The sequence below is a fragment of the Thamnophis elegans genome, chromosome 10, assembly GCF_009769535.1.
Source record: "Thamnophis elegans isolate rThaEle1 chromosome 10, rThaEle1.pri, whole genome shotgun sequence".
In the NCBI taxonomy this organism is placed as follows: Eukaryota; Metazoa; Chordata; class Lepidosauria; order Squamata; family Colubridae; genus Thamnophis; species Thamnophis elegans.
In genome coordinates, this window is record NC_045550.1 from 22,499,413 (window position 1) to 22,520,644 (window position 21,232).

At 38.8% G+C, this 21,232-nt stretch overlaps 1 protein-coding gene across 1 annotated transcript in view; it reads right to left on the minus strand.

Annotated features, from left to right (window-relative positions):
• The window catches only part of CNNM2 (cyclin and CBS domain divalent metal cation transport mediator 2), a 137,795-nt gene that overhangs the window by 114,720 nt on the left and 1,843 nt on the right, over window positions 1-21,232 (minus strand). The gene's annotated exons all lie outside the window — the stretch shown is intronic.

Sequence of the window (21,232 nt, forward strand, 5' to 3'; positions counted from 1 at the left end):
CTTAAGCAATGGTCAATTTATGTAATTATTTTTGGTATCTTATTTTCTCTTTCTGGAAATCTGGAGAGTCATTCTTAGCTGAAGGAAAATGATTGTGGAAATAATGGAAATCATCTAAGCTTTTGAATTTTGTTGGACAAACAACTCAGAAGACAACTGGCACCTACCTATTTGCTTCCAAGCCAAATGTACAGGTAATCCTCAACTTATAACCACAATTGAGCCAAACATTTCTGTTAAGTGAGTTTTGCTCCATGACTTTTCTTGCCATAGTTGTTGTGAAATACTGCAACTGATGTTAGTTACACAGCTGTTAATGTGAATTTGGCCTCCCCGTTAATTTTATTTTATTTATTTAGGGAATTTGCACATGGCTACTCAAGGCAGCTTACAGAATATAACATATTCTGATTTTGCTTGTCAAAATGTTGCAAAAGGGGATCACATGCCTATGGGACACAGCAACAGTCATAAATATGAGTTAGTTGCCAAGCATCTGCATTTTGATCACCTGAGCAAAGGGGTGCTACGAAGATTGTAAGTGTGAAAAACCATCATATTTTTTCAGTGCCATTTACTAAATTTCTCCAAATAAAGTATTCACAGAGATTTGTATAAAATATTTTAAGATACAGGTGGGGAGATATGAGATGATGCTTATTCTATAGTCATTGATTGTGTAATACTAATTTTATACTAAAATACCATCCATCATGAGACTCAAGTTTGTTGTGACATACTGGAGTATGGGAGGTTGCATTCAAAATCCTAAGCATTTCAGATATGATCCTATTTATATGGCTGTGATCTGCTTGATTGCCTTGATCCTGGTTTTTTTTTTCATTTGTTTATCTATTTTGTGTCTTCAGGTCAGTGCTGAATTCTGGTGTCTGCCTAGGCAAGTTCCTGCAGTTTTCTTGGTAAGATTTCAGCAGTGGTTTGCCATTGCTTTCTTCCTAGGGCTAATAAAGAGCGACTGACCCAAAGTCACACAGTTGGCTTTGTACCAAAGGTGGATTAAAACTAAAAGGTCTTGGTTACTGGCCTACTTCCTTAACCACCACACAAAACTGTCTATATTCCACAATGTCTGTTATTTTCATTTATATTTTTATTTATGAGAACAAGCACTATTCACACATTTGCTCATCATCTGTGCTCGATTGATGTCTGCTCATATGCTAGAAACTCCAAGACTACAAGTCAAACTCAACTTGAGGAAAAATTTTATCTTTCAAAAAAGTTACTATTCAAATTATTAGGCATGATTTTTCAACAAATATTTCCAGTCTCTTTCAATTCATCTTTCTTTTTTCATAATTTCTAATACACTTCATATCCAATTCTTTTTCACAGGTGTACATGTTCAACACTCATCCAAATTCTGTATAGATCAAGCAACATTATTGTCTCATAAATCTATCTTTTCAATTACATCTATAATGTAAACAACATTTATAGAACATTTTAAAAAGTCAAGGCTTCCAAAAAATCCAAATTACTATGTACTATAGAAAAAAATCTTGCCTATGTAGAACAATTGAAAAGAAAGATTAAATATTCAAAAGGGGGATTAAAAATAGCAACAGAAAACCATTGGTACTAATAAAACATCTCAAAACGTTAGAAGTATATTCACAGAACACCTAATATATTTCTGAAAATTTAAATGCCAAGTCTCCAGTTTAAAATGTTTAATTTATCAAATTTGTTGATTTCTGTCAAAGAAACATTAGAGCAACATGCAATATTTCAAAAGTAACATTGATTCTATGGGTGCAAAGTTTAAACTAAGTGCATTATCTCCAACAACTTAAAGTATAGAAGGAAGGGCTAAGTAGAGAAAAAGACCCAGAAATACTTGTTTTGTCATTCTCGTTTTTTTCCATTGCCAGCAGATAGTTCAGTTGAAAATGTGAATTAAAATATTCTGAATAATTTAATACAAATATTATATTGGCATATTGATGCAAGTGTTGTAAAAATGTGATGGTTTGTGATCACAGGTTTCAACCTGTTTCTCAATATCTAATAACACAAATACACCTTTCCGTTGATTCACATGGGAACAAACAATACAGTGAGAAACATCCCTGAAGACATTGCAAGGAATTACAAACCACTGGACAAGAAGATCGAGATAGAGGAAAACCCAGAAGTGTCACGGCAAGAACGGCTGGGGAAATAGCAAGCTCCAGCAAGCTCTGCAAAAACCTAGCCGGCAAACCGTCGTCGAAAGATCCTTTGTGGATCGGAACTGTCCTGAAGGGACGGAGAATAAGGAGAGGCATTTTGGGTGACTGCGGGGAGCAAGGCAAGCTCCTCAGCAGGTCGGAAACTACGCTCTCCAAAGATCAATGGCAGAGGTGGTGGCAGGGGTGGGTTGGAATGTACCGGTTGGAAGGAGCCCGGCGTCTTCCACATAGACGCACGCACACACACACAGTGCACGCATGCATCTTACCGCTTCCGCGAGCCTCCGCAACACTCCAACTGCTCAGCGGAGTGTCGCGCAGGCGCTGTATGATCCGTGCGTGGAAGCGCCGAAGACTTAAAAGACCGGTAAGGAGCGGGTGGACCCTCCAGAGCACCATATCAGAACAGTATCTGGTGCTCCGGGCAGGCTCCGGTACGCCCATACCGGGGCATACCACCCGCAACCCACCACTGGGTATTGGCCATGTTCAAATAACTGCTCTGGAGCCAAGGCAACCGGAATAAGACTTGTGCACGAGCGGAGTAACAAATGGAGTGTTGGGACCAGAGGAAGACTGGCCTATGTAAGAATAAAATAACTTAATTCTGGTGCTTAAAAAATTTTCCGGAGCTAAACTAGTGGCTAAAAGTTACTTGGAACATGGAGGGAGGAAAGAAAGGGAGGAGAAAGCTATCGGCTGATTAAATACCAAGCCCAAGGAGAAGTTGATCAATAAAACTGGAATTGGAGAAATTCAAAATAACAAAAGAAAAATTTGGATAATTTGTTCATGGATTCTGAGCTTTTGATTCGATTCTTGATAATTTTCAATAAATTATTGTTTGGCTGCATAAAGGAACAGTAAAAGCTACCTGCTGGAGAGAAGAAGCATAATAACATTCTGAAACAAAGCTGTTGAAGAAGGTTGTGCTCCTTTTCTACTATTTGACTTGATCTTGTCTACGGCCAAAGAAGAAAATAAAGGATTTTTGAAGTGGATTGGACTATTTTGGGACCTGATATTAAAGAGTGGAAACAAGAAGAGGGATTGAATTAATTATGAAGAATAATATAAAAACCCTTTTCATCCCTACAAGTGTTATCTTTTCCTCAATTTCAGGTCCCTTGTCAGAGACAAAGAAGTTTGAGACAGCTCTCTCCAGACAGAGAGCTCTGATATTGTTCTTGAAAGCTGTTTAAGCCACTTTCCAAGCTTAAGAGTCACAGCCCTGAGTGCTCCTATAACCACTGGGACCACTTTGCCCTTTAGTTTCCACATCCCCTCTAATTCCTCTTCAGGCCCTGGTACTTCTTCAGCTTCTGATACTCCTTCTTCCTGATGTTGCAATCACTCAGCAACGCTACATCTATCACCACTGCTGATTTTTGGTCCTCGTCTAATCCCACAATGTGTGGCCTAGAACCTGCCTGTCAGCCTGGATCTGGAAGTCTCACAGGATTTCTGTTATTCTTCAGGAACATCTGTGGAATCTCCCACATGGAATTGGGAAGGTCTAGATGGGAAAGTCTACAGATAGTCTAGGCCTTGGATCAGCAACCCATTGCTCTGGAGCCACATGTGGCTCTTTCATCCCTCTGCTGCGGCTCCCTGTCGCCAATTGGCACCACAATTTTGAGAGGAGCTTCCGGTTGTGGGGGAAGCAGGGTACACCAGGAGGAGACTCTATGGCAAGGTGTGGGTTATCTGGTCACCTCCACAATTGATAGGGCTTTTGGCTAGGATAGGTAGAACAGCAGTTCTCAACCTGTGGGTCACGACCCCTTTGGGGGTAGAATGACTCTTTCACAGGGGTTGCCTAAGACCATTGGAAAATACATATTTTCGATGGTCGTAGGGACCGAGACACCGCTAAGAGAACCCTCGTCTCAACCCCAGGTAGTAACTGAGGCATTGGCACTATCGCAGGCCTTACTCTGCATCCCTCGGTTGCCCGCCAAGAACAACCCCCAGCTTACGGAGAGACTCAGCTTTCAAGACTCCTCCAAACCGAGAAATCAGGTCTGGCTCCTAGAACAGCTTTTCTCACAACCCTCCAGCCCTCCTCCCAGCCCCACCTTGCCTCCGCCCTTCAGGCCCACGTGGAGAGATTTCTGGGTCCATGCCAGCTCTGTATCTCCTCCGCCATCGCTGTCTCCTTGGGCGCGGCCAAAGGTTTGCCGCCAGACACCGGCCTCCCTGCTCTGATTCTCAGCCTCTTGCTTGTGGGAAAGCTTCCGGAGCTGTGGGCGCAGTTGCCACTGTTGATGGGAAGGAGGAGGTGCAGCCCTGAGGAAGGAGCTGGAAGTGGGAGACAGATCCCACGTTTGGGGCTCAGTGCAGCGTGAACGCTCTGAGCTCTGTGCTGCCACCGCACGCCGCATAGGGGATCCTGCCAAGGAAATGGGGTGGAAAGAAATTCGGCATCGGTGCTCCTGAAGGGAAGCTAGAAGGGGAAATTCTTGCAGTATGGAGGCGTTGTTGTCCCAGGAAGTATTATTTGGAGTGGGAAGCAAAGCAGGGAACATGGCTCGTCATGTTTGGTGGGAGCAGAACTTGGGGAGCAGAACTGCCTCTTGGGAGCCTGCTTGGGGTGCTCCTCCCTCCAGCTGGAAAGGGCAGAAGAGCAGAGCCAGGAAGAAGGAAATTTTGTGCATTTATTTCAAAGTAAATGGTAGCAAATGGATTTGATTTTTACCTTGCCTTTCCTGCTGATCAACTTAAGGGGATGTAGATGCCTAACACTCCAATTTCTTCCTTTTCCCCCACCCCAATGATTCCATGAGGTGGGTCTGGCCCAAAGCTCCCCAGGTTCCTAAGGAGGCTTCAACCCACAACCACTGGTTTCTAGCTAGACCTCAGCCACCATGGGTCTCTGGCCTGCTGCCAGTCTGGTCATGTTGGCAGCAGCTCAGCAGGACAAGCAAGTACCAGAGAACCCTGCTGTGGGTCCAAACTGCAACAGATTGGTCCAAAAGACGACCTCGCAAGGTGCATTCAAGGGTATCTGATGGGGGATGTGACTTCCTCGCCTGGCTCCCCTTCTGGCCCAAAGGCTCCTTCCCACCGTTTCTCTTTTCTCAATGTCTATTGATTGATTATATATTGCATGCAAAGTCTTGTCTTGCCATGGCACTTCCTCTGCTTGAGCCTCCTCCCATGTCTGCTGCTGCTGCCTCAGACAGAGGGTGGACAGCACAATAGTTAGAGTACCACCCTATGACAAGGGAATCCAGGGTTTGAATACCAGCTGATATCTATCTTAGCAGTAGGAGTCAAGGATCCCCTAATCCCCTAATGCTTCTCCTGCCAACCTTGAAAATGAGAATGGTGTGAAGTAAGAGAGTCATGCTGACTTGGACATGACCTGGATTAACAAAGTCAGATGTTAAGCAACCAGGACAATCTGATAAGTGGGCTGCTGTAACATACCATACATGAATAAGACAAGAGAACCTAGAATTAATGTAATGCAAACAATAAAAATAACAGTGAAAATATGGTATGATCAGATCAGCAGATGATTCTCCTAAACAACTGTGTCTAGTAAATCTCATCAACAAAGAAGTAAATGCTCCAACACTATAAGTTTTTAAGAAGAGATTGGATAATCATTTGTCTGAATGATAAGGCTCCAAAAACCAGCACTTAAACCACCTCCCAAACCTTCTGAAAACCTGGGGTCAATAACAGTTTCTCCCTGTTTGATCTTAATATTGGGAGGGTAATGCTTGGAAATGGAACAGACAATGCTGAAAATATGTGGGCCATTATATTTTATACCAATTGTAGTTTCCAAATAATCTTCAAGGGCAGCCTCAAGTACAATGCTTTACAGTTATCTAACTAAGAGTTGATAAAGGGCATGAAACTGTGGGATACAACTGATACATCAGGTAGAATTCAATTGAGGCATTTGTGCTCATAGCTTCCAACTGCTACTTCATCAGGAGCTGAAGTTATAAGTTTCCTGTCTGATGGGTAATAGGTCCTGTCAAAGCACACTTTTCACAACAGAGAGCCATGATATAACAACAGCAACTCAATTACCAGGATTCACTCTTATTCTCTTCTCTTCTTTCTTCTCTCAACTCAGGCAACGTCCAGGCATGAGGAAAGGACATAGATAGCCTCTCCCTCAGAGCTTATCAAAAAAAGTAGGGGAGAGACGGACAGGCCCTACAGTATCCCACACAGAAGCTATCAATCTCTCTTCACCAATGACCACAAATTGGAACCAACTACTGAGGAGGAAGTGGAATCACAGTAAATCAATTCTTCTGATCTCCAACCTCTGTACACAGTCCAATAAGATACCACAGTCAATGCTATCAAGGGCTACTAAGAGGTCCAACAAGATTAGAAGGGTGTATTATCTCATCTGGGCCTTGATAAAGGTCATCTAGGGGGTGACCAATGGTTCCACCACAAAACCACGAAGCCCTCATCCGCGCCAACATAAATGCGGAGGCAAATCCGCGCCGTCCGAAGCGCTAAGAAAAAAACGACCCTACCGCGATGACATAGCCGTGGAGGGCAAATCCGCGCCTAGCACCCTAAACCTAACCCTAAACCTAACCCTAAACCTAACCCTAAACCTAACCCTAACCCTAAACCTAACCCTAAACCTAACCCTAAACCTAGGGGCTTGCAAGTGGGGCGGCGACGTGCGGCGGAGGCAGGCCGCCCTCTTCTTCCTCAACAACATCTCCTTGGACGGGCGGCCGCCGCCGCCGGGCAAGCCCACTTCGCTGGCCCCGGGAAAGCCTCAGCTGCCGCCGCTGCCGCGTCCTCCGCCGGCGCCTCCCCCAGAGGAAGAGACAGGGCGGGCGGCGTCGGTGGCCCCGCTCGGCCCCCCTGCGGGCTTCCTGCTGCCCCCCGCGGCTGAGCTGGACCCTTCCTGCGGGCTGCTGCTGCTGGGCAGCCCACTTTGCCCCGTCTGGACCCTTCCCGGAGCAGCTTTGCTCCGTCTGGACCCTTCCCGGAGCAGCTGGAGGAGGAGGGCTACCTTTGGAGGTACAGAGGCAAAGAACGAAGCATGTAGAACGCCCTTCTGTCGCTGCGCTGTTGTCGCGGCAGTGATGACGCGCGGTGATGACGTCGCGGCTTTAGTGACACGGTTTAATCACCGCTATTTTGACGAGCGCGGTTTTGTCGTGCCACGGTGACCAATGGTATCTCTATTCCAAATCCAAGCCTGAATCCTGACTAAAAAGAGTCCAGATAAATTTTTTCCTCTAGGGTACTGTTAAGCTGTTCCACCATCACCAGCCCAATAACTTATAAACAAAGGGGAGACTGGAGACCAGCTGATGTTCTCCGCTACCAATGACTCCTTTCCAGGAAGTATTCACTACAACTTCTTTCAAGGTCACCAGAAACCGTCTCTCTTATAATGAAGCATTGATAATTTTCTAGTAGATCACTCTATCTGCTTCTGGAACATGTCAGGATAAACTGAACCTTATAAGAATTGGGAAAACTATGTTTGTAATGTGCCTTACAAACTTCATTCATAACTCCTTAAGTCTGAATCCTGTCAGAGAGGGAGAAGAGAGTATGGAAAATAGTGTGATGCTGAAAATCAGAAATGTACCTAGGAGTGATATGCAGGATGTGGGGTAGTTCAATAATGGTTAAACAAATACAAAGAGAAATAAGTTATACAATTCAAGGATTCATGTGTTTGTAAATATTACACAGATTATAGGGAATATATAGAAAATAATGCATTGCTTGGCAAGAACCACTATGGAATAAAAAAAATCATGCCAAATGAACCTAATCTTTTTATTATTTTCAACATGTAAAAGTATATTATGTGAAAGGGGTCAGAATTCTGTCATTCAGTACAATAACTCTACAAAAACTGATCTGAACAGAAACAAATTTGATGTGGCAGAAGACATCAAGAAAAGAAAGATTAGGTTTGAAAATGGGCCAGATCAAGCCAGGGGGCAGAGAGAAAATAAAACCCTAAAAAAATTCCAAAGTGCTACCCTAAGGTAGAAACAATCCAGCAGCAGTTTTAGAATGTTGACAACTCCTGCATTCTGTGATTCCCTTCCTCCTCTCACCCAGACACGTGATCAATAGCAAAACTATTATTACATGATTGAAAGGAATTTCAGATGGACAAGTGTTTTTTGATAGAATGACCAGTTTAGTTGACCATAAAATGCAGTAGGTATATCATATCTTGCTTCAGCAAAGCATCCAGTGGTCTCCCATGAGATTCTAGAAGAAGACAACATGACAGAAAAGTATTATTGAGAATCAGAAATATCTTGACATGCTAGAATAATGAGTATGCTCATTGATATAGAGCCCTAAGAAAAATGAAAAGTATGATAATGGGGTACAAAAGAAATAGTAGGGGACAGTGTATACATAAAGGATCTTGGTTGCCTTGATGGATCATAAACTGAACATGAGCCAATGGTGTACAGTGTAAAAACTACTGGAGGTCACAGCCATAGCTCGTTACCCTTATAGTATCAATATATTTTGACAGAACTATTCAAGGTTACCTATTCATTTCAGGGAAAGAGAAGAGTAAAGATAATCCAGCAAATTACTATGACTTGTCTGTGGGTTTCTTGCTTACATTCCCCTTAGGCTTGACTACACTTGGATAGGGTCTGACAAGATGACTAGAGCAACATCCTATGGAATGATCTGGCATCAATTTCAGCTTGTTTAGACCAAGGAAAGGAAGGAAAGTCACCGTGATAGGACCTCTCCGCCCTATAAGCTCAATCTATGCCCCATCTAGGACATATGTGGAGGTTGGTATTAATCCTCCATTGAGGAAAGGAGTAGTGCCAAACATCTTGAATGAGGTAATGAAGCCATTCCTTTTAGAAACCATCTTTTGACTCAGCCACGTTGGATAATTGTCAACCAATCTTCAATGTTGTCTTCTTAGGAAAGATTCTTATAGTAGTAAGGAATTCAGCTACAGAAAATTTCAGATTTAACATTTTCTGTATCCTCTGGATTCAGGCTTGAGCACAAGACAGAAATAGCACCATTTGCCTTAATGCAGAGCTTTTATTGGGGCCTGGAAGGAATGCACTTCCCCTGGTCCTTTAAATCCCCCTTGGAGTCTTCAATACCATGGACTATGCTGTCCTTATTAGTATTTATTGAATGTATTGTATATGTCACCCAACTTCTATAGATAAAAAGTTAAAAATGGGTGAGGGACCCAAACAATAGACAGAAATGAAAAGTAAAGAGAGGAAGGGTGGCAAAAAAGATGGTAACAAAAGAAATAACCTACACGGTCCTTCATACATTCTTACCAATAGACTGAGTGAAAAGTCAGATTTTCAAAGGGACTTTGAAACATCAGCAAAGTAGAGACTGTCTAGATTCACAGGCACTGGTACAGAGAAGGCACACTTCTTGAGGTCTTGATAAATGTCATTATTTAATTGAAAGAACTGAAATATACCAACCCTGCTAGATTAAATCAACCAGGCAGATACTATGCAAGACAGATATCACCTCAAGTAACCAGGCACTATGCCATGTAGGACTTTATATATAAAGCTAGTGCTTTGAATTGTACTCAGAAGAAAACTGACAACCAGTGCATCTCATTAAGTAGGGGCATTACATGGGCTTACCAAGACATGCTCATCATTACTCATGTTGTTACGTTTTGGACTAGTTGAAGCTTCCAAGTGGTTTTCAACGGCAGACCCTTATAAGGCATATTGCAGTAGTCATAAGGTGATGAGTCACTGTCTGAAGGACCGCGCTCCCCCAATCTAAGGATACAACTAGTACACCAGATGAAGCCAAGAGCTGGAATCCAGGTAATGCCCTGTGTACTATAGTTGAATGAGGAAGTGCAATGTCATCCAAGGTCAGAGATGGAAAATCTCTAGATCTTACGGAGTGCCTACAAGGTTGGAGCCTGAATCTATGTTTCACAATACTTGGAGCCTGGATCTATGTTTCAAAATACTTCTGCTTTATACTAAATAGGCAATTCCAGCTAATATGGATGAACAGAAATTGCATTAGTGGCTAATCCAATGTGAGTTTCTACATGGCTCGTTTCTGTCATCCATGCAATTTAATTTCTATATATAGCTGCTAAACAGCTTATCTAGCAGTATAGAATGCAGTATTCTTGCTATATTATATATCACTGGTGATACTATATATACGTGATGCCCTTGAAGGTCTGGCCTGGTGCCTGGATGCAGTAAGGGCTTTGATAGATCAAAATTAGATTAAATCTCTGCAACATGGAGGTACAGTTTGCTGATAATAAAACTTGCTTAATTCCAGCCCCAATCTTGGCTCTGAATTGTGTCACATTTCCCCTTAAGCAGCAAGTTTGCAATTTAGGTACCCTCCCAGGTTATTGATTTATGCTGGAGTAACAGTTTAAAACTATGGTCATGGGGACTTTTACCCAACTCTAGTTGGGGTGTCCATTGTGGCCCTTTTGGGACTTGGCAAAAGCACCCTCATGACCGTACAGTTAAAACTACTGTAATAGGTTTCACATGGGGCTGTATTTACACACATTTGATGCTTCTGTTACTCTCAAATGCCTAAATATAATGTTCCTGAAGAACTGCTCAGAAGAATGGGATGGGAAGGAGTTCATGGAGGGTCAGGAAAGATATATGCACATCTGCAATGAAGTTAGAGTCTCCTATCTTGCAAGACCCTGGAATTCTGTAAATGGGTCTTCGTCTAACAGCAAAACTGTTCACACAGCAATTCAGGAGGGAAAATAAAGCTATTGAAGCTAGGAAGATATCCTATAAATAATGGCTGGCATTAATCAAAGGCTATATAATATCCATCCCTGCTAGGCATTAAACTTTCTTTTCCAACTGAGTATCCAAGCAATAATATTTTACCATCTGAAGTTATCTTGAATTTTTAGGGTACACATAATTTTACCATGTATTTGAGAAGTACACATTCCTATCCTAGACTCTTAACATTCATTTTATTATTACTATTTTTTTTATCTTTTAATTCTTAAGAAATAACTTCTATTTCATTTTTTTTCTATTTCTGTGACAAGGCTGTTCTATTCCCTCCTCCCATTTTTTTTGTTTAAACTTGCATTTAAAGTTATCTATGTTGCCAATCTCAGAGCAATCACTTGAACTTTCCTAGAAAAGCCTAAGATAATCATATCTCTCCATGCATTTTGCCTCCGTAGGCAAAAGAGACCATACAAATATGTGACATTATTATTCTTTAGCTTTGTAAAAATTATGAAAACAGCTTTGATTTGCAGACAGATATTTTGGTTGGGATCCAAAATTTGATTATTTTTAATGATACTTTGATAGTTTGTCCTTAACAACAAAAATGTTCAACAATATGGTATTTCATACAAAAATAATAGTCTGCAACATTTCTGGTCTGCCAAGCTTGTGTAACACCATTATAAACAAAAACATGAGAAGGATGCACATGAGAGATTATATTCCTATTTGAATGGGTAGCAAGTGTTTCTGCCTAAAACATAAGAATGTCCAAGCATATCTCATTACTACAGCAAGTCAATAAAATGTAGATCTAAAAAAATTAGTACTAGGTGTGAACAACTTGTCTCCTGCTGACTTTGACAAAAGGAAGATACAGGTAAATCTATTACGGTACTGCCGTAATTAAATATGTCTAATGGATGAATTTCTTAAACAAACTAATTAAAGTATAACAATCACAAAATGAAATATCCTAAATGAACCAGTATCATAGCAGAGAGTATTACTCAATCTCTGCAACTTTAAGATATGTGGACTTCAATTCCTATGCTGGCTGTGGAATTCAGGGAGTTGAAGTCCACACATCTTAAAATTGCTGAGGTTGAGAAAAACTACCTTAGAGTAAATGGACATTTATTGAATGTATATAATAAAAATACTTTTCTTTACATTATTTATTGTACACATTCATACTCTGGGAGATAATGTATAATATGTAGCTAATCACTCAATTCAAATTTCTGTCAGGTTTAGATCACACTTTGACACTAAAAGTTTATCTTGCATCTTTTTTCAAAATTTAAAAATACTCCAGATTTGAACAAATGAAAGTATTCTCAAAGCTTCAATTTAATATCAGAATAGAGATCAGTATAAGACATTTATTTTATTTTATTTTATTTATTTATTTCCTCCCTATTTTTAAACCACCCATCTCTCTCAGAGAGGGGCTCTTTATTATACTTTATTCAAAACACAATCTTGCCATTTTGGTGTTATTTGAGCATAGAAGAATTTTAAAGAACAATGAATGTGGTTTTTTTTTCTGTTACAACAGTTGTTTCTCAGCTGCTATTGGCTTAGACTGCATGATGTCATAGAAATGAATAATGTGTTAGGAACAGGCAGTAGACATTGTGGATTTTGATGCTGTTTTTGCAACTATAAAGGACTACATTAAAAAAAAACCTCAAATAAACACAACTGCTTTATTAAAAAGCTGAAGATTTTTCTCTAAACTGAATTAGTAAAACCTATTCATACCATTCTCCATCTCTTCAGAAGGTAAAAACTCCCACCAAATACATCTAAACTGGATGACCTTGGCAACAGACAGGCTGAAGTAGCCAGCTGATCTGGGGTCATTAGACATGTGCTGGTAGTTGCAGTTCATTAGAGTTTAGTATTTACGCTACTGTTTGTAGCTGGCAGGCTGCAAATTATGACCCTTGTCAAATCAGTGTGTGAGTGCCAGGTCACGCACACTAGACATGGCATGGTTCATAGCACTGCATTCTCCAGTGTCAATGATTAGTTTTATGAGCTCAATTATTGGAACTAGGGAAGCCTAAAAAAAATTTAAAAATGAGATGTGGACCAGGAATCAAAACACTAGCTAACAATACTCCTGTAGTACTGTTGTTATCTTATACGTAAATGAACCAAACATTTCAGAGTCTCAATTTAAGTTTACATTACACAATTCCCGCAATAATTCCATTCTAACAGAAGGATCTCATTCCAGATAAGAATTACAATTTAATTCCATTTGATTTCACTATTTTGCTAATATTCTTTATTAAATATTTAGCCTGTACTCTTTTGTATATACTCAGATTTATTGTATATTTAAACTTCTGACAATGTAAGCCTCCTTCAGTCCTTAGTCATTATGTAATCATAGGGTTATATGAGTGTGTTAGAAGAGAAAATGATGGTCACGTGTTTGAATATTAAAAAAACCCTTTATGTTCAAAACCCACCAATACATTCACCAGATATAGCTGGCCAAATTCTTATTTCCTGTTATCCTCATAATAGACTAGAGATAACCTAAGACTGAAAAGTAGTAGTAATTTAATTAAAACCAACCAAAAGGAAACAGAACATATCTGAGTTTGTGAACCTATAAACCTCAAAATGTTGGTGAACTGTAATTTAGAATATCATTCATGATTTCATACCCCAGCTAGAATACTAGTTCAGCTAATCTAGAAAAGCACAAATATCTCTCTCTACCACCATTACTACCCAACTCCATATATACAGATAGCACGGATTAATTCAGTAGGAAAAAGTGTTGGATTTTTCTTTAATCTGCATTTGGTTTATCCTTAAAATATTCACTATATAATATTAAACTTCAAATGTTATTGTCTCTGCAGATTGTTTAAAACTGCTTCTCTGACCATCAATACATTCATTAAAGACTACAGGTAGCTCTCGACTCACAACAGTTCATTTAATGATTGTTTGAAGTTATAACTGAACTGAAAAAAAGGGACATGACTGTTTTTCACACTAGCAATCATTGTAACACCCAATGGTCACGTAATCAAAATTCAGATGCTTGGCAACTGATTCATATGAAAGTTACAGTATCCTGGGGTCATGTAATCAGCTTTTCCGACCTTCTGACAAACGAAGTCAATAGGGAAGCCAGATTCACTTAACAGCCGTGTTATTAACTTAACAACTGCAATGATTCACATAACAACTGTGGCAAGAAAGGTCGTAAAATGGGGAAAAATCATTTAACTATCTCAGCAACAGAAATTATGAGTTCAATTATGGTCACAAATTGAGGATTCCCTGTATTTTCTCAATTTTAAAAAAAAGCTGAAATCTGATTTCTAAGGCTTAGTATTATTTAACAATAACACTATTGATTCAAAAGACTGTTTATTTTTATATTATTATTCAATAATACTAAGACTTTGAAATTTGTGATGATTTATCCATATTATTCCATATTATATTCCATATTATACTCCATATTATATTCCATATTATTTCTACATTGTACCAATATATTTTCTTACAAAAACAGAACAACTACAACTTTCTTGCATTTTCATTTTCGTTTCCCAGTTTAGCCTACATTTCTAAGATTTTGGTGTGGTCTCTCATCAAACTACTTTTTCTGGGATCATTCAGTCAGCTTCAGTGCTACCATCTGACACCATCATGTTTTACCAACAAAACAGCATTTGTCAGATATTCAGTTCAAGAATGGTTTGACCTAGGCTTGTTTTCAGCTGAATGCTTTCACATACAAAATTTGCCCTAGTTACAGTAGATAAGCATATTTGCATACTAGGAAGAAGCCACTAAAACACTTAATTGCTATCAACTGAACGTGTTTCCTTATACCCACTGTAGTTTAATTCCAGTGTTTCCTTTTCAAACTATTTTTAAAATTTAAAGTTTTAAAGTATGTTGTGTTCTAAAACTATTGTTCTACCCTGAATAGAATTCAAAGAAAATTGCAAGGTATCCATGTAGCTTACTAGAACACTGGAGCAGCATTATGTGGGTGCTCTTTTCAAAACAAGTTATTACCGTATTTTCACGACTATAAGCCGCACTGAAAATCCTAAAATTTGATCCAAAACCGGCAGTGTGGCTTATAACCCGGTGCGCTTTATATATGGAAAAAGATCTCCCCGCTGCTTTCGCGGCTTCCTGGAGCGCCAAGAACCTTCGCGCTCTTCTCCGCTCCTCGCGACTGCAATAGATGTCCAGAAGCGGCTTTTGGGGCTAATGGGGATTGGATTTCCAGCTCGATAGCCCCTGCCGCTTCTGGACGTCTATTGCAGTTGTGAGGAGCCGAGGAGAGTGTGGAGAAGAGCGCGAAGGTTCTTGGCGCTCCGGGAAGCGGGAGAGGTGCGCGGTTTGGTTTCTCCTCCCTGGATGTCGCAGTAGCAGCCCCAAACTCACCGATCTCAGTGTTTTTCGCATCGGGGTGTGCTGCAAGAGCATGCCCCGATGCAAAAAACACAAAGATCGGTGCGCTTGGGGTTGCTGCTGCGACGTCCAGGGAGGATAAACCAAGCCGTGCGCCTCTCCCAGCTGCTTTCACGGCTTCCTGGAGCGCCAAGAACCTTCGCGCTCTTCTCCGCTCCTCGCGACTGCAATAGATGTCCAGAAGCGGCTTTGGGGGCTAATGGGGATTGGATTTCCAGATCGATAGCCCCTGCCGCTTCTGGACGTCTATTGCAGTTGTGAGGAGCCGAGGAGAGTGTGGAGAAGAGCGCGAAGGTTCTTGGTGCTCCGGGAAGTGGGAGAGGCGCGCGGTTTGGTTTCTCCTCCCTGGATGTCGCAGTAGCAGCCCCAAACTCACCGATCTCAGTGTTTTTCGCATCGGGGTGTGCTGCAAGAGCATGCCCCGATGCGAAAAACACAGAGATCGGTGCGCTTGGGGCTGCTGCTGCGATGTCCAGGGAGGATAAACCAAGCCGTGCGCCTCTCCCAGCTGCTTTCGCGGCTTCCTGGAGTGCCAAGAACCTTCGCGCTCTTCTCCGCTCCTCGCGACTGCAACAGATGTCCAGAAGCGTCGGGAAACGTGCGGCTTATAACCCGGTGCGCTTTATATATGGAAAAAGTTTGAAAAATTAACGTTAATTGATACTGCGGCTTATAATCCGGTGCGGCTTTTGGTCGTGAAAATACGGTAATCCAAACTCAGCAAACTTGTAGTGTAATATAGTAGCAAACAAAAAGATAAAACAAGAACAAGAAGCAAATCTCAAAGTCTCTAGGTCTACAATTACAACAGATAAGGAAGAACTCAGTGTTATAAAAGGCTCTGGGAAAGTTTCTATACAGAGTGGTCTGCACTATGTGTACTAGCTTTACAGTTTTAAATACAAGGAATTTCAAGCTAAATTTTTGTGGTAAACTAAGAAATAGAAGGATTGGGATTTAGAATCATACATGCTGAGAACAGCCAGTTTAAAAAAAAAGACAAGAAAAAATGCCAATGGTTTTAATGAAAGCTCATTGCTCAAGCAAAAACAGGATCATTAAAATCACTTGTCCACTGGAAGGAAGGCAAGTGAAAAATTGCCCATAAATTTATTTTCAAATCAGATTTTTAACAATACTTGCCCCTGATTTAAAGGCAAATCACACAACTTAGGGGTTGATTATAGTTTTACACTATAATTGGAGTGGATAACTCCACTCTGTGGTCCACAGAATCCTATGGTGGCAAGAGGATCTAATGGGCTTCTGTGAAAGACTAAAGTAAAAAAAAAAAAGTTACCATAATTTGAATGCAGCAAATGTTGCATTGCTTAGAGCTTTGAGTTTTGATCAAGAGTATCAAAGTTCCAAATCCCACATTTGGAAAATCCCATTATAAATTCTAACAACTGAACAATACAGTGGCATATTTACTTCAAAGAACTGTTTTCCCATCCATAAATAATTTATTTTCAAAAGATTATGGATAACAAAAGTAATTTTCTCTGTCCCATTTTTCTTTAATGAGGAAAATCTGGACGCAGTTCTATTTAATATGCTAACAGTTCTTGCTTTTTCAGCAAAACATCACAAAGTAAAAATCAAAATTGGCTTATTTGTAATTGGCTTATTTTGTCAGAACAAAGACTATTTTGAATCTCTACTACAATACTAAGTAGAAATTGATAGTAGCCTTTTCACCTTCTGATACTCCAAACCTTGCACAAAAAAATTCCCCAAATTTAAGAGCTTTGGATGCAAATTGAAGCAAACATATTAACACTCCCTTAACATCATCAAGAATGTAGAGTGAGGAAAGAAACAGAAACTACTTATTTACATTCACCATAATATGATACTTAATGAAACACTTTATCAATGCAGGAGTACTTATTGAAACTAATAATGGTCACCCAGTCACTCAAGATGAATATACACAAATGAATCCTGTAATATAATTATTACTGAAATTTTCATCTGATTGTATTACATTCATATCCTAATTCATATTAAATTTTAATCATATTCACATCAGATATTCCTTAAACTTTAACCTACATCGCCAGTCTCTCAACAACACGCATCCACTTCTATCATTAGATGACAAGTAGAACAGGACCAACCCAAATTCTGTTCATAAAACCAAATATCAGGTTTTTTAAAAAGACCACTGTATTTACTTCTTAGCATATTATGTGAATTCACTTATTGTGATTTATTTAATAAACATGTTTAATCAATGACAGGCATAATGGGAGAATCCAGTGTGTATTTCTATTATTGGGAATAATAAGAAGTGTCTGGCATTATGCGCAATGCAGGACTCTGTTGATTAATTTGTAAGCTGCTGGTGTCTTATCTTCAGATGTCTTGCATCTTTAAAAAAAGGACTTTAGCCCACACATTCAAAACCTCCAATATTGGAGGAAGGAGGTGTCAAAGCATTGAACTAATTATATTAAGATTAATTAGTAGGACTGCTCTGGTGTTCTGCTTATATATGGGTAGGTTGATTTCAAGTTGAGGAAAATATAGAGGTCAACTTGTTTTTATACTAGTGTTAATAATGTTACAGTATTTTGCAGAATCAATCACATAAATAGGAACTTGCAAAGACTGTTTTACACAGAGATTTGTGAGAACAAAAGGCACAAGAAATTATTATAAAATAACAAAGACAGCACAAAGTATGTTAATGTACAACACAATTTGAATATTAATCTAGAAGAATTTTTTCCATTTAAGGAAAATAACTTTTCTATTTCAGTATGACAGCAAGATAATGTTTTAATCCATCCCACACAATGCTACAATAGCTTACTAAATTTAGGGATCTCTCATTTTGAAAATAAATCCAACTCTACCAGCATCTTTTCAGAATATATAAGTCTCTGAAAAAAGAATATTATATATTATGTATTAATATAAAAGGGCAATATATATATATAAATTATAAATACAAATAATGAATTTGACATATCTAAACAGAATTGTATACATTAATCTTTAGCTAAACTTGTTATTGTCCAGAAGAAAAATTTGCAGCCAGAGTATCTTCATTTTAATCATAATATATTTTACTAATACCACTGAACAATCTAAGTATATTGACTGAGAAATAATTCTTCTATGCTTAATAATCTTACCCTCTAACAAATGGATTACAGTTTAAGGGAATGAGTAGGACTGAAAAACAAAAGTGTTATTTTACAGGTATTTGTTACTTTCTTAGTAAATCTATCCTGCCCCCTCATTTTAGCTTCTATAGTGTATGTGTGTGTGTGTGTGTGTATGTGCCAATGTGTGTGTGTGTGTGTGTGTGTGTTTTACATACATACATGCACTAATCTATTTATTTTGTATAAATTAAAACCAAAGTTTTGTAAGATGGGTGGCTATATAAACTTAAATTGTAAATATAATTATAAATTCAACAATATTGCTTTTGTGGTATTCAATAATCTTAAACTATTACTAAAATGGGCATATAGTACTATTTGCTACAGTTTCGTGATTAGATTGCAATACAATCTCACTAAATTCACTTTTCATAAATTATAAAGTCCAATAAACCCAGGCTGGTTCTTATTCTAGAATATACCAAGTGGTTATGGAAGATACATAATAGATTACCAAAACATTTTATCCACCAAAATATATTCATTTGAAAAATGAAAAGAAAAATAAAACTAGAGTGAATATAAAACTGAAAGGTGGGTAACTTTTAGATGGAAAAAGTTAAAGGTAAAGTTTTCAGACTGGCACTATTTGAAATCTAACTAGCAGTTTAAACTGCCTACAAATCGCCAACTGTGCAAAAGTTCAGCTACAGAGGTTAGGGTTTGAAAGAGCTGAGGTGACACAGTGGTTAGAGTGCAGTACTGCAGGCTACTTCAGCAGACTGCTAGCTGCAATTTGACAGTTCAAATCTCACCAGGCTCAAGCTTGACTCAGCCTTCCATCCTTTCGAGGTTGGTAAAATAAGGACCCAGATTGTTGGAGGCAATAGGATGACTCAATAAACCGCTTAAAAGTACTATGAAGCAGTATATAAGTCTAAGTGATATTGCTACAGAGTAAGTACCACTTTGAGAAAAAGTTAACACCAGCAGTAACCTGTTTATCCAAATACTGAACAAATGCTAATCTCAAGCTGATGTTGAATCCAACTATCTTCAAATATATTTTCCCTGCAAGAATTTGATCACAATTATATTTAGATTGATAGCCTACTCTAAACATTCAGAGTGCTTGACCCACAGAAATGCACAGAAACTAAGCAACAGTATACCTTTCACTATGGTTCCCAACTTAATTGATCTCAAAGTCCAGCCAAACAAGTAGATTTTAGAATGGTTCTAAATGATTCTTAGTACTGGCAGTTTGCAGCTGAAAAGAAATTCATAACAGGAGAACCAATAAAATGTGCTCTTGCTCACAAGCTGGAGAAAAAGATAGTATCATTCAGAAGATGTCATCAGTGATTTCTAGTTAATGTAATAAGATATAAGAGAATATGTAATGAAATTCGTATAAATCACACAGACCAAACTACTTTTTAACAGTGTTCATGATTGCAGAGCAGACCAGCTTCCTCTTCCAAAAATCAAGTGCACTGCATAACTAAGTCAGATGATTTGGACACCTGAGGAAGAAAATATCCCTGGCAGTAAAAAGGCACCAATAATAAATTAAATAAATAATAGTTTACAATGTTTTTGTGACAATCAGAATCAGATACTTAAGTAAATGTCTCTCTTTACAGCTAGAGACAATCATGTCCGCAGAGTGTTGGTATGCTAGGCTAGCAGTGGAAAATACTAACAATGTTTTAAACAGAAGTTTTGGGATGTTAAAAACAAACTCAATGACAATTTAATGCCAATGTATGTTAGTTGATATAAATTACTGAAAGATATCTCACAAAATGTGTAGAAAAAAACCTACCTAAAATATTAACATAGCATAAAAGTTATAATATTGGATGACTTATTTGGCTTTAACTTTCATGTACAGTATAGATACATTGAGGATTCATAATCACAATTCCGAATCATGTTTATGTGCACAATGAGAAAAAAGCCAACATTAACCAACATTATTATTGACCTAAAATTTTAACTCAATCTGTATCTAAGCATTTACCATGTAAGAGCTCTGTGTCATACACATCTACCAAATGTTTTACTATATAAAACAGAGGCTGTATTATTGCAACTAGTGAATAGTTAACAAATAGTTGTTAAAGGAAACAAAAATTGCTATTCAAGGAAAGATAACCTGAGATATAAAACTAGTTGCCAATAATAATCAATTCAAGTCTAAGATAAACATCAGATAAGTAAAAGTTCATATATGGCATGATGCACATACCAGGCATACATTTCTATTGAAAGAGAATGCTTGTTATTTATTACTTTAACCTATACATTCGGATACAATCTGGGCTCATAAATTCCTCTTGTTTCTTGAGATATTAGCAGTCATAGGTGCACATAAGACAGATGATGAGTCCAGGTTGGAGTTACAATTCAACATAATATCTGAATAATCATTGGACAGTGAAAAACCTAAACTGATCCTTAAACTACATTCAATAACATACATATGAATAGAAATGATGGGAGCTGTAGATTAAAGTTTATGAATACAAGGAAAATATGTGAAGGCAAAAGAATCAGTTTACTATTCTGAGCTATACCATATAAACACCAAATGTTAAGCACAGAATTTAATATCCCCAGAACTCCATCTTTCATTGTAATAATCAAGTACCTTCCATACTCCTGAAGCTCCTTTTCACATTTTCCTTCCCCA